This window comes from Schistocerca americana, chromosome 7, assembly GCF_021461395.2.
Source record: "Schistocerca americana isolate TAMUIC-IGC-003095 chromosome 7, iqSchAmer2.1, whole genome shotgun sequence".
NCBI lineage: Eukaryota > Metazoa > Arthropoda > Insecta > Orthoptera > Acrididae > Schistocerca > Schistocerca americana.
The window spans coordinates 555,277,243-555,288,040 of record NC_060125.1 but is presented as its reverse complement, the minus strand read 5'-3'; the positions used below and the strand labels follow the sequence as shown (position 1 = coordinate 555,288,040).

The following is a 10,798-nucleotide window of genomic DNA, read 5'->3' as shown; positions in this document are numbered from 1 at the left end:
CCTGCAGGAGGAGGAGACCCAATTTTATACCAACATCTATTCTGATTCTTTGGGCACCCAGAAGTTTACATTCAGCACTCCGTGAAGAATGGGCTGCCATTACCCAAGAAACCTTCTGGCACCTGATTGAACGTATGCCTGCGAGAGTGGAAGCTGTCGTCAAGGCTAAGGGTGGACCAACACCATACTGAATTCCAGTATTACCGATGGAGGGCGCCACGAACTTGTAAGTCATTTTCAGCCAGTTATCCGGATTCTTTATGTCTCATAGTGTAGATGCAGGTATAGGTGCAAATGTAGATCTTCAGTCCTAATGTGCTCAGTCTCCACCATAAGTACAGTCAGATTCTATTCCATTACTCCATACCCTCTCATTGCGTAACTTACAATTAACCTCCCGATCCAAAACCAGAAGATGTCAAGTCCCACGCATAGTTTAGGTCTAATTCATCACTTGTATCCAATACGGACTAGGCTGTAAAGGCTGCAACTGTTAAATAAATATACAGTTAATTAAATATACGGTTCTGCGGCAGTAACGCAGTTTGATAGATACATGCGCTTGAATATGATCCTAGTTACTCATCACTGTACAGCTTAACGGGTCTGAGAGACGCTCACGATATGAATGTACACTGATGAGACTGAATTTTTTGAGCACCTGCTAAAAATCGCAGTGCAGCAGAGGTTATACTTGACATGGATTCGACAAGTGGTTGGTAGCTTTACAGTACCGGGTCAGCAACGCGTGTTAATCAGTACAACGAAAAACCAAACAAAGTTGAAAATTTCTCTTTTCTTTGTTCACTCGATGACTAGTTTCAGGCCGGGAGCCATTTTGAAATCATTGTAACATAGTCAAAAATGATATTTCAGAAAATGCAAAAAGCGTGTCAAAAATGTACAGACGAACAGTTAGGGCGCTTACGGATTCGAGTCCCGGTCTGGTCACAAATTTTTGAGTTTATCTGATGAATTAAATCAACGCCCAGACGGCTATGTCATACCAATTTCTATTTATTTACATTATTCGCTGTAAGAGTGTCATTTTCCTAGAAAGAAGCTGCTGTGCACTAAGCACAGTAGATAATTGCTGATTGCACTGTATCGCAGTCGGCAGTCGAAAATGACGTTGTCGGTGTCGTCCTCTGCACCTCAATCAAACAGAGGTGAACCATTGCAGTCAATTTAGCCGACAGAGGTGGTGTCGCAGCCGTCATCTATACCGAGGTGACAAGTCACGGATTACCTCCTAATACCGTGCCGGGCCTCCTTTTGCCCGGTGTAATGCAGAAACTGGTCGTGGTCCGTATCACGGCTAGTTGCTGACAAATCGTTGGAAGCCTCTACAGCCGTCCATAATTGCGAATGAGTTGCCGGTGAAAGATTTTGTGCGCCAACTGATATCTCGATTATGTCACTATAAATGTTCGATGGGATTCATGCCGCCGATTTGGTTGGCCAAATCAATCGCTCGTATAGTCAAGAATGTTCTCCAAACCAATCGCGAACAATTCTGGCCCGGTGACATGTCGCATTGTCATCTATAAAAATTCCACCGTTGTTTGGGAACATGAACTCCATAAAATGGCTGCAAATGCTCTCCAAGTATCCGAACATAACGAAGACCCAGTCCATTCCGTGCAAACAGAGCCGACACCATTATCAGGCCAACATCAGCTTCCACAGTGCCTCGTTGACAACTTGGGTCCCTGGTTTCTCGGGGTCAGCGCCACACCTCGAACCCTACCGTCAGCTCTCGGCAACTGAAATCGGGACTCAACTGATCAGACCACGGTTTTCCAGCCGTCTAGGGTCAACACCACCTAGACTACAGGCCTGCGCGCACACTTGTGACGTCACATACTGATGGCCGGGTCTGTATCGGAACGCTCCTGTTAAGCACTCTGTAGCTATACGAACTTTACGAGTTTTAGAGCTGAGACCGCATAGGGATTCTCGTGCTTTCCTCTTCTACATGGCCTTGTAATGAAAGTATGGAAATTTATATCATTGCGTAAAGTAACTGAACAAAACTGCCCTATGTTATTTCAAGACGTAAAATTATTTTGACGATTTGCCTTAAATACGCGTTTCTAGGCTTGAATACAAACTGTAATTTCAAATTCTGTCTTTTACCTCAGGAGCTACGCTTTTTTGCAGTAAAAAATCAGCAATATGCAACAACAAGCAGACGTTTTCGGTTTTAAATAAAGCAAATGCAGCTCATACAGTATTTGAGATTTTGTTTCCCTGGTTATTTTCGTGAATTTTCCTCTCCACTTCAAAATCTGCTGACCTCACACGAAACTCAAATCATTCGACGAAATGGAGCACCTCCTGACGTAATGTTTAACAAATCAAAAAACCCGAAATAATATTTTATTTCCCTGTTTCTCCAGAACTTTAGAAGCTTAAGCATGAAAAGATTGTTTCTCCTATATCCTTGATTCACATTCGTGTCACAGAGTGCTGTTAATTTAATCATAATGCACTTACCTCGAAATTCTGCCTTCTACACTGCTTAATCTGTCGAACACTGAATTCATTAAAGCAATTTTCTAAGGTAGTTTCCTCAAATTGAAATTATTTCCGAATAGCTGTATATGTAAAACTGAAAAAAATCATTCTGTAGCTCTTCCAAATAAAAGTACTGGAAACTCAGTAATCTGGTCGGAATGATAAGGAATACTAAACATTTTCGAGCCGCACTAATTAATATAACTATTCTGTGTGACAATAGTTTCAAATGTGAGAGATATTTCACAGCCAGCTTCGTATTAACCTTACAGCAATGGTCCAGAATTAAGAAACAAATGATACTGGTACATGATAAATGGTTCAAATGTCTCTGAGCACTATGGGACTTAACATCTGAGGTCATCAGTCCCCTAGAACTTAGAACTACTTAAACCTAACTAACCTAAGGACATCACACACATCCATGCCCGAGGCAGGATTCGAACCAGCGACTGTAGCGGTCGCGCGGTTCCAGACTGAAGCGCCTAGAACCGCTCGGCCACACCGGCCGGCGGTACTTGATACGTAACTGCTTTTAAAAGCAATTGGTGCAATGGAAGCAAATAACACGCTACAAATTTTTTCTCATTTACCTACCCCTGAATGACGCGTAGACACAAATTCCTGTCTGGGGATAGGGCAATCCGGCGATTTCTCGACTTCACACATTTGAGAAATCGAAACATGTGCACCTTCATGCCTTTTTGGGATTTATAATTTCCTTGGCAAAAGGGAACGCAGCACTTGTATCCCATACTTCGAAGAACTGTAGGCGAATACTGTATAAAATATATATCACTTTCACATGTCACACACTTTCAACACAACATACACGCCAACAGGTCTGCCGACTGAAGATAAGATGGCCAACAGTTTGTGACGTTACGTGCCAATATGGCCGCTGTGCGTAGGCCTTGTATCTAGAAGGTTCTGCTAGGGTCCGACCGATGTCGTCACGAGCCCAGGAAAGACGCTGCAGGCGATGTTGTGCCGTTCGCAAAGGCTCTCGCGCCTGTCGTTTGCTGCCCTAGCCCATTAACGCCAGTTCTCGCCGCGCTGTCCTAACGGATACGTTCGTCGTACGACCCACAGTGATTTCTGCGGTTATTGCGAGCAGTGTTGCTTGTCCGTTAGCACTGACAACTCTACCCAAACGCCGCTGCTCTCAGTCGTTAAGTGAAGGGCGTCGGCCATTACGTTGACCGCGATGAGTGATAATGCTTGAAATTTGGTATTTTCGGCACACTTTTGACACTGTGGATCCCGGAATATTGAATTCCCTAATAATATTCGAAATGGGATGTCCCCTGTGTCTATCACTAACCACTATTACGCGTTCAAGGTATGTTAATTTCAATCGTCCGGCCTTAATCACGTCGTACACCTTTCCACATGATCACCTGACGAGGGAACCTCCCCATCGCATCCCCTCAGATTTAGTTATAAGTTGGCACAGTGGATAGGCCTTGAAACACTGAACACAGATCACTCGAGAAAACAGGAAGAAGACGTATGGAACTATGAAAAAAATAAGCAAAATATACAAACTGACTAGTCCATCCGCAAGATAGGCAACGTCAAGGATAGATGAGCTCACGATCGCCGTGGTCCCGTGGTTAGCGTGGGCAGCTTCGAAACAAAAGGTTCTTGGTTCAAGTCTTCCCTGGAGTAAAAATTTTACTTTCTTTATTTTCCCAAAGTTATGATCTGTCCGTTCGTTCATTGACGTCTCTGTTCACTATAATAAGTTTAGTGTCTGTGTTTTGCGACCACACCGCAAAACCGTGCGATTAGTAGACGCAAGGACGTGCCTCTCCAATGGGAACCAAAAACATTTGACCGCAAGGTCATAGGTCAACCGATTCCTCCACAGGAAAACACGTCTGATATATTCTATACGACACTGGTGACGGCATGTGCGTCATATGACAGGAATATGTTGTCGACCCACCTAACTTGTACTCTTGGCGAATGGGTAAAAAGATTCTTCTACCTTGCCCGATTTAGGTTTCCTTGTGGATGTGATAATCACTCCCAAAAAAGTGATGAAAACACAAGAGTTTGTCACATAAACTGCTACAAATGAATGCAACAGTTTCACAGTCGCTCAGTTTTCCCTGTGCTCTGTCAAAAAATATGTTTTTAACGTTTTCAAATTTTTCCGTGCGTAGACCGTCAAATCCCGCATATGTCCAAGCAAATCTGAATATGTCCTGGAATTTTGAGAGTGAAGTTGATTTTGTGTGAGTGCCTGAACTTTGATAAGTGTCTGAAAATAAAAAATTAAAATTTTAACTCTAGGGAAGACTTGAAACAAGGACCCCCGTTCCGCAGCTGCTCATGCTAACCACGGGACGACGTCGCTCCCGAGCTCACACTATCCTTCATGCTGCCTATGTTGCGCTTGGCCTACTCAACTTGTATATTTTGCTTATTTTTTTCCTAGTTCCACACAACTTCTTCCTGTTTTCTCCATTGATCTGTGTTCAGTTTTTCAAGACCTATCCACTGTGCCAATTTATAACTAAATCTGAGGGGGGTGCGATGGGGAGGTTCCCTTGTGAGTGCAGATGACACCTCCGCCAATGCACTGCCCCTTTTATGCATCGTGTGCGAGATACTACTGCCATCTGTGCACATCGCTGTCCCAAGACTTCCCTCAGCACATTGTGCAGAGCTGCAGTAACGCTGATGCGATGCCGTAGAGAGCTATACTAAATGAAACTTCCTGAGCTACCCCAGCACGACTCACGCCCCGTCCTCACACCTTTAATTCCGCCAGTACCTCGTCTCCTACCTTCCAAACTTCACAGAAGCTCTCCTGCGAACCTTGCAGAACTAGCACTCCTGGAAGAAAAAATAATGCGGAGACATGGCTTAGCCACAGCCTGGGGGATGTTTCTAGCATAAGATTTTCACTCTACAGCGGAGTGTGCGCTGATATGAAACTTCCTGGCGGTTTAAAACTGTGTGCCGGGCCGAGACTCGAACTCGGGACCTTTGCCTTTCGTGGGCAAGTGCTCTACCAACTGAGCTACCCAAGCACGACTCACGCCCCGTCCTCACACCTTTAATTCCGCAAGGTTCGGCAGGAGAGCTTCTGTGAAGTTTGGAAGGTAGGAGACGAGGTACTGGCGGAATTAAAGGTGTGAAGACGGGGCGTGAGTCGTGCTTGGGTAGCTCAGTCGGTAGAGCACTTGCCCGCGAAAGGCAAAGGTCCCGAGTTCGAGGCTCGGTCCGGCACACAGTTTTAATCTTCCAGGAAGTTTCATATCAGCGCACACTTCGCTGTAGAGTGAAAATTTCATTCTAGGTATACTAAATGTCGTTACTCATTTGGTCGCGGCAGACACGCAAAGCAGCTGCGCCAAGCCTACTTTTTATGTCAAAGCTCTTCCTTCGCCGACGTTACAAATTTCAGCCTTGACACGTGGTGACAATAGCAGGCGCTCGATTATGCCAGTCGTGGCTTGTTTTCGATGTACGTGCGATCTCAGCTGGAGCTGAATTCAACAGACAGTGAGATGTGTGTGTGTGTGTGTGTGTGTGTGTGTGTGTGTGTGTGTGTGTGTGTGAGCATATGTGGCAGTCCTGGGCTGTCAGTGCTCGGGACAAGGCGACGCCTTCGGCTCGGTGAGGTTTTCCTTTTTTTTTTTTTTTTTTTTTTTTTTTTTTTTTTTTTTTTTTTTTTTTTTTTTTTTCCTGCTCCGCGCAGGACGACAAGCGGCCACCAAAGGTCACGCGTTCGACTCTGGGTCATGGGGCCACAGGTCACCCGGGGTCACGCGGCGGCGCCACCTGCGCCCTGCATGCCCCCCCCCCCCCCCCCCCCAGCCCGCTTTCGGCGTCTCCTCCACAGCGGGACCACCTGCTTACAGCAGTTCTCCCCGCACTCACACAAAGGCCGACGGCTTGTAATCTGGACCGTAGGAACCTACCGGTTACAGGGACTTGACAAGATAATGTGAAGTATATGTCTAATGAAACACTGTTTCGCCACCATTGAGACGTGCGTAGTCTGAGCTTTTTTGATCGGAAACCTGTTTTTTGATAGTATTTTTCCGTACAGAATCGCCACGTACAACGTTCTTTGTAATCTACACTACGCGACAAAAGTTTTATATACTTTATTTCAATGTACAAACACATCGTGCAAACTAGATAGACCAACAAAATAAATATTGTCTCCCTCTGTCATTACGTACAATGCAGTATGGTCTAGATGTGAGCCTCTTAGCTGGCCGGAGTGGCCGAGCGGTTCTAGGCGCTACAGTCTGGAACCACGCGACCGCTACGGTCGCAGTTTCGAATCCTGCCTCGGGCTCAGATGTGTGTGATGTCCTTAGGTTGGTTAGGTTTAAGTACTTCTAAGTTCTAGGGGACTGATGACCTCAGATGTGAAGTCCCATAGTGCTCAGAGCCATTTGAACCATTTGAACAAACACGTGGTATTCTGGAGATAATATTTTGTAATGTTTTTGCAAATATTGCAGTCCAACACGTCTGTAAATTATTCCACACACCATCAATACTTCCGTTTTCTGATCTCCTTTTCAAGTTCTCCCCATAAGAATTCAATGATATTTGGTCAAATTATATTCTTCAATTCCCCACATCTTTCTTTTTTGTTCACATACCTCTTCTCACAATATAGAAGCATTTTTGCAATCATTGTTGTGCTGCAGAACGAACCCACGAACAATAACTGGCCAGATGGAACTGCTTTGTTCATCACTACCTTGTGATATCCGTCCTTCTTTCACGTTCCATTAATTTTCGCCAGACCAGAGAAGCCTTCCGAAGTAAGAGTGATTTCAGGTGTGCCGCAGGGGAGTGTCGTAGGACTGTTGCTATTCACAATATACATAAATGACCTTGTGGATGACATCGGAAGTGCACTGAGGCTTTTTGCGGATGATGCTGTGGTATATCGAGAGGTTGTAACAATGGAAAAGTGTACTGAAATGCAGGAGGATCTGCAGCGAATTGACGCATGGTGCAGGGAATGGCAATTGAATCTCAATGTAGACAAGTGTAATGTGCTGCGAATACATAGAAAGAAAGATGCCATATTATTTAGCTACAAAATAGCGGGTCAGCAACTGGAAGCAGTTAATTCCATAAATTATCTGGGAGTACGCATCAGAAGTGATTTAAAATGGAATGATCATATAATGTTGATCGTCGGTAAAGCAGATGCCAGACTGAGATTCATTGGAAGAATCCTAAGGAAATGCAATCCAAAAACATAGAAAGTAGGTTACAGTAAGCTTGTTCGCCCACTGCTTGAATACTGCTCAGCAGTGTGGCATCCATACCAGATAGGTTTGATAGAAGAGATATAGAAGATGCAACGGAGAGCAGCGCGCTTCGTTAGAGGATCATTTAGTAATCGCTAAAGCGTTACGGAGATGATAGATAAACTCCAGTGGAAGACTCTGCAAGAGAGACGCTCAGTAGCTCGGTACGGGCTCTTGTTGAAGTTTCGAGAACATGCCTTCACCGAGGAGTCAAGCAATATATTGCTCCCTCCTACGTATATCTCGCGAAGAGACCATGAGGATAAAATCAGAGAGATTAGAGCCCACACAGAGGCATACCGACAATCCTTCTTTCCACGAACAATACGAGACTGGAATAGAAGGGAGAACCGATAGAGGTACTCAAGGTACCCTCCGCCATACACAGTCAGGTGGCTTGCGGAGTACGGATGTAGATGTAGACCACCGACTTATCACCCGCAAACCGTCCCCTACCATGACGGATCCACCAGACCCTCCACCATGAACGGCGTTGGCGTCACACACTGGTTCTTCATATATTCTCCACGTAGTCGACGAACAAACATTCGACGATGAATTCCTAATGCTTCAAACTTACATTCGTTCGTGATTAACTCTTTGGACCATTAGTGCACGGTCCAGTTTTTATGTTGGTATCTCCGTTGCAATCGTTTCACCTTGTTTTGTCCGCGAAATAAAGGTTTTACGGCTTGTATACGCGCCTTTAAACATTGTTCATGGAGACAGCGTTGCACTCTTGGGACAAAGACTGGAGGTGCTCGCATACTACTTACTTCCTCGCAGAACGTGTCCTCTGACGTTTACTCTGATCTTCCCCGTACGATATTTTTCTGGGTTTTGCAGATGGCGACATACTTACATTGGACGGTCGAACGCGAATTTGAACTGTCGTCCCCACCTGAAGATACTTACGGGAGGTGTTGAGCAACGCCAAATATTCAATGCCGATTTTCCCAAATTCCACCTTTGACTCCAAGCAACATTCGAATTCACTTAACAAGATCATTTGTTGCGTTCTTTCGGGGACAGAATTGCTCACAATATGAACGATCAACTTGTTGTGTTCACTTTTTCTTTGCGGGTTTTACCTTTTAACCTTGCCTACAGACAAAAAGAGACGCGACACGAAGGAATTATTCGAAATGGATAGAAATTGGTAAGTGTTCGCTGAGACAGCATCAGTAACTTTCGAGGCCGGGAAGTTGCACCACCGCTGGCCTAGGCGCCAACACATAGCAGAAATATAACTGGAAGTTTTAGTGAATAAATTCTTGTCCGACTACTGTTGTGTCATTAGCGCGCAGCGCGCCGATTGCCGTGCCTCACCGCACTGCACTTTCCCTCATCCCAACAACAGTGCAGTCCTCAGCCCAGGACTACAAAACTGGCGCCAGAGGTGTCTACGTCAGCCGCCACCACTGCGGTGTCATCGTCGTCACACTCTCGACTTCCACCCCGACTCAATGCAGTGGGGTGAGTGAGCACTTTTCTGTTGGCCTTTCTGATTGTGTCCTCGTTTGTGGCCATGTTAAAGTGCACCCTTAAAGTGTCTTTTGTGCAACCGAGGAACCTGCAGACTTATCGTTATTTGGATGTAACCAGGAAAATGTACACTCTAAGACAAAAAAGAACGACGCACCACGAAGAAATAATTTGACTGGGGCGGAAATTGCCAGATGTGATGCACACGTACAGACAAACAAATGATTACAATTTCAGAACATTTGGGTGATTTTTTCAAAAGAAAAAACTTCAAAAAATTGAACAGGTCAATATTGAGTTGGTCCATATCTTGCAAGTAGTTATACGGCATTTCATTGATTTGAAACTTCCTGGCAGATTAAAACTGTGTGCTCGACCGAGACTCGATCTCGGGACCTTAGGCTTTCGCGGGCAAGTCCTCTACCAACTGAGCTACCCAAGCACGACTCACGCCCCGTCCTCACACCTCCTACCTTCCAAACTTTACAGAAGGAAGGTTCGCAGGAGAGCTTCTGTAAAGTTTGGAAGGTAGGAGGTGTGAGGACGGGGCGTGAGTCGTGCTTGGGTAGCTCAGTTGGTAGAGGACTTGCCCGCGAAAGCCTAAGGTCCCGAGTTCGAGTCTCGGTCGGGCACACAGTTTTAATCTGCCAGGAAGTTTCATATCAGCGCACACTCCGCTGCAGAGCGAAAATCTCATTCTGGAAACATCCCCCAGGCTGTGGCTAAGCCATGTCTCCGCAGTATCCTTTCTTTCAGGAGTGCTGGTTCTGCAAGGTTCGCAGGAGAGCTTCTGTAGAGTTTGGAAGGTAGGAGACGAGGTACTGGCAGAAGTAAAGCTGTGAGTTCCGGGCGCGAGTCGTGCTTCGGTAGCTCAGTTGGTAGAGCACTTGCCCGCGAAAGGCAAAGGTCACGAGTTCGAGTCTCGGTCGGGCACACAGTTTTAATCTGCCAGGAAGTTTCATATCAGCGCACACTCCGCTGCAGAGTGAAAATCTCATTCTGGAAACATCCCCCAGGCTGTGGCTAAGCCATGTCTCCACAATATCCTTTCTTTCAGGAGTGCTAGTTCTGCAAGTTTCGCAGGAGAACTGCTGTAAAGTTTGGAAGGTAGGAGACGAGATACTGGCAGAAGTAAAGCTGTGAGACCGGGAGTGAGTCGTGCTTCGGTAGCTCAGATGGTAGAGCACTTGCCCGCGAAAGGCAAAGGTCCCGAGTTCGAGTCTCGGTCGGGCACACAGTTTTAATCTGCCAGGAAGTTTCATATCAGCGCACACTCCGCTGCAGAGTGAAAATCTCATTCTGGATTTCATTGATTTCTAGAGTTGTTGGATGTTCCTCATGAGGAATATCGTGCTAAATTCTGTCCAATTGGCTCATTTGTCGTCACAATACGGAGATGGTTGGACGGCCCTTCCATAATGCTCCTAATGTTCTCAATTGGGGAGAGATCCGGCGACATTGCTGGCTAATTTAAGGTTTGGCAAATACAAACT

General features: G+C 45.6%; 1 non-coding gene across 1 annotated transcript; it reads right to left on the bottom strand.

The window, feature by feature from the left end:
* Window positions 1-5,490: 5,490 nt before the first annotated feature.
* Window positions 5,491-5,565, bottom strand: Trnas-cga. Its single transcript has one exon. It is a non-coding gene; the product is annotated as a tRNA-Ser (tRNA).
* Window positions 5,566-10,798: the final 5,233 nt, after the last annotated feature.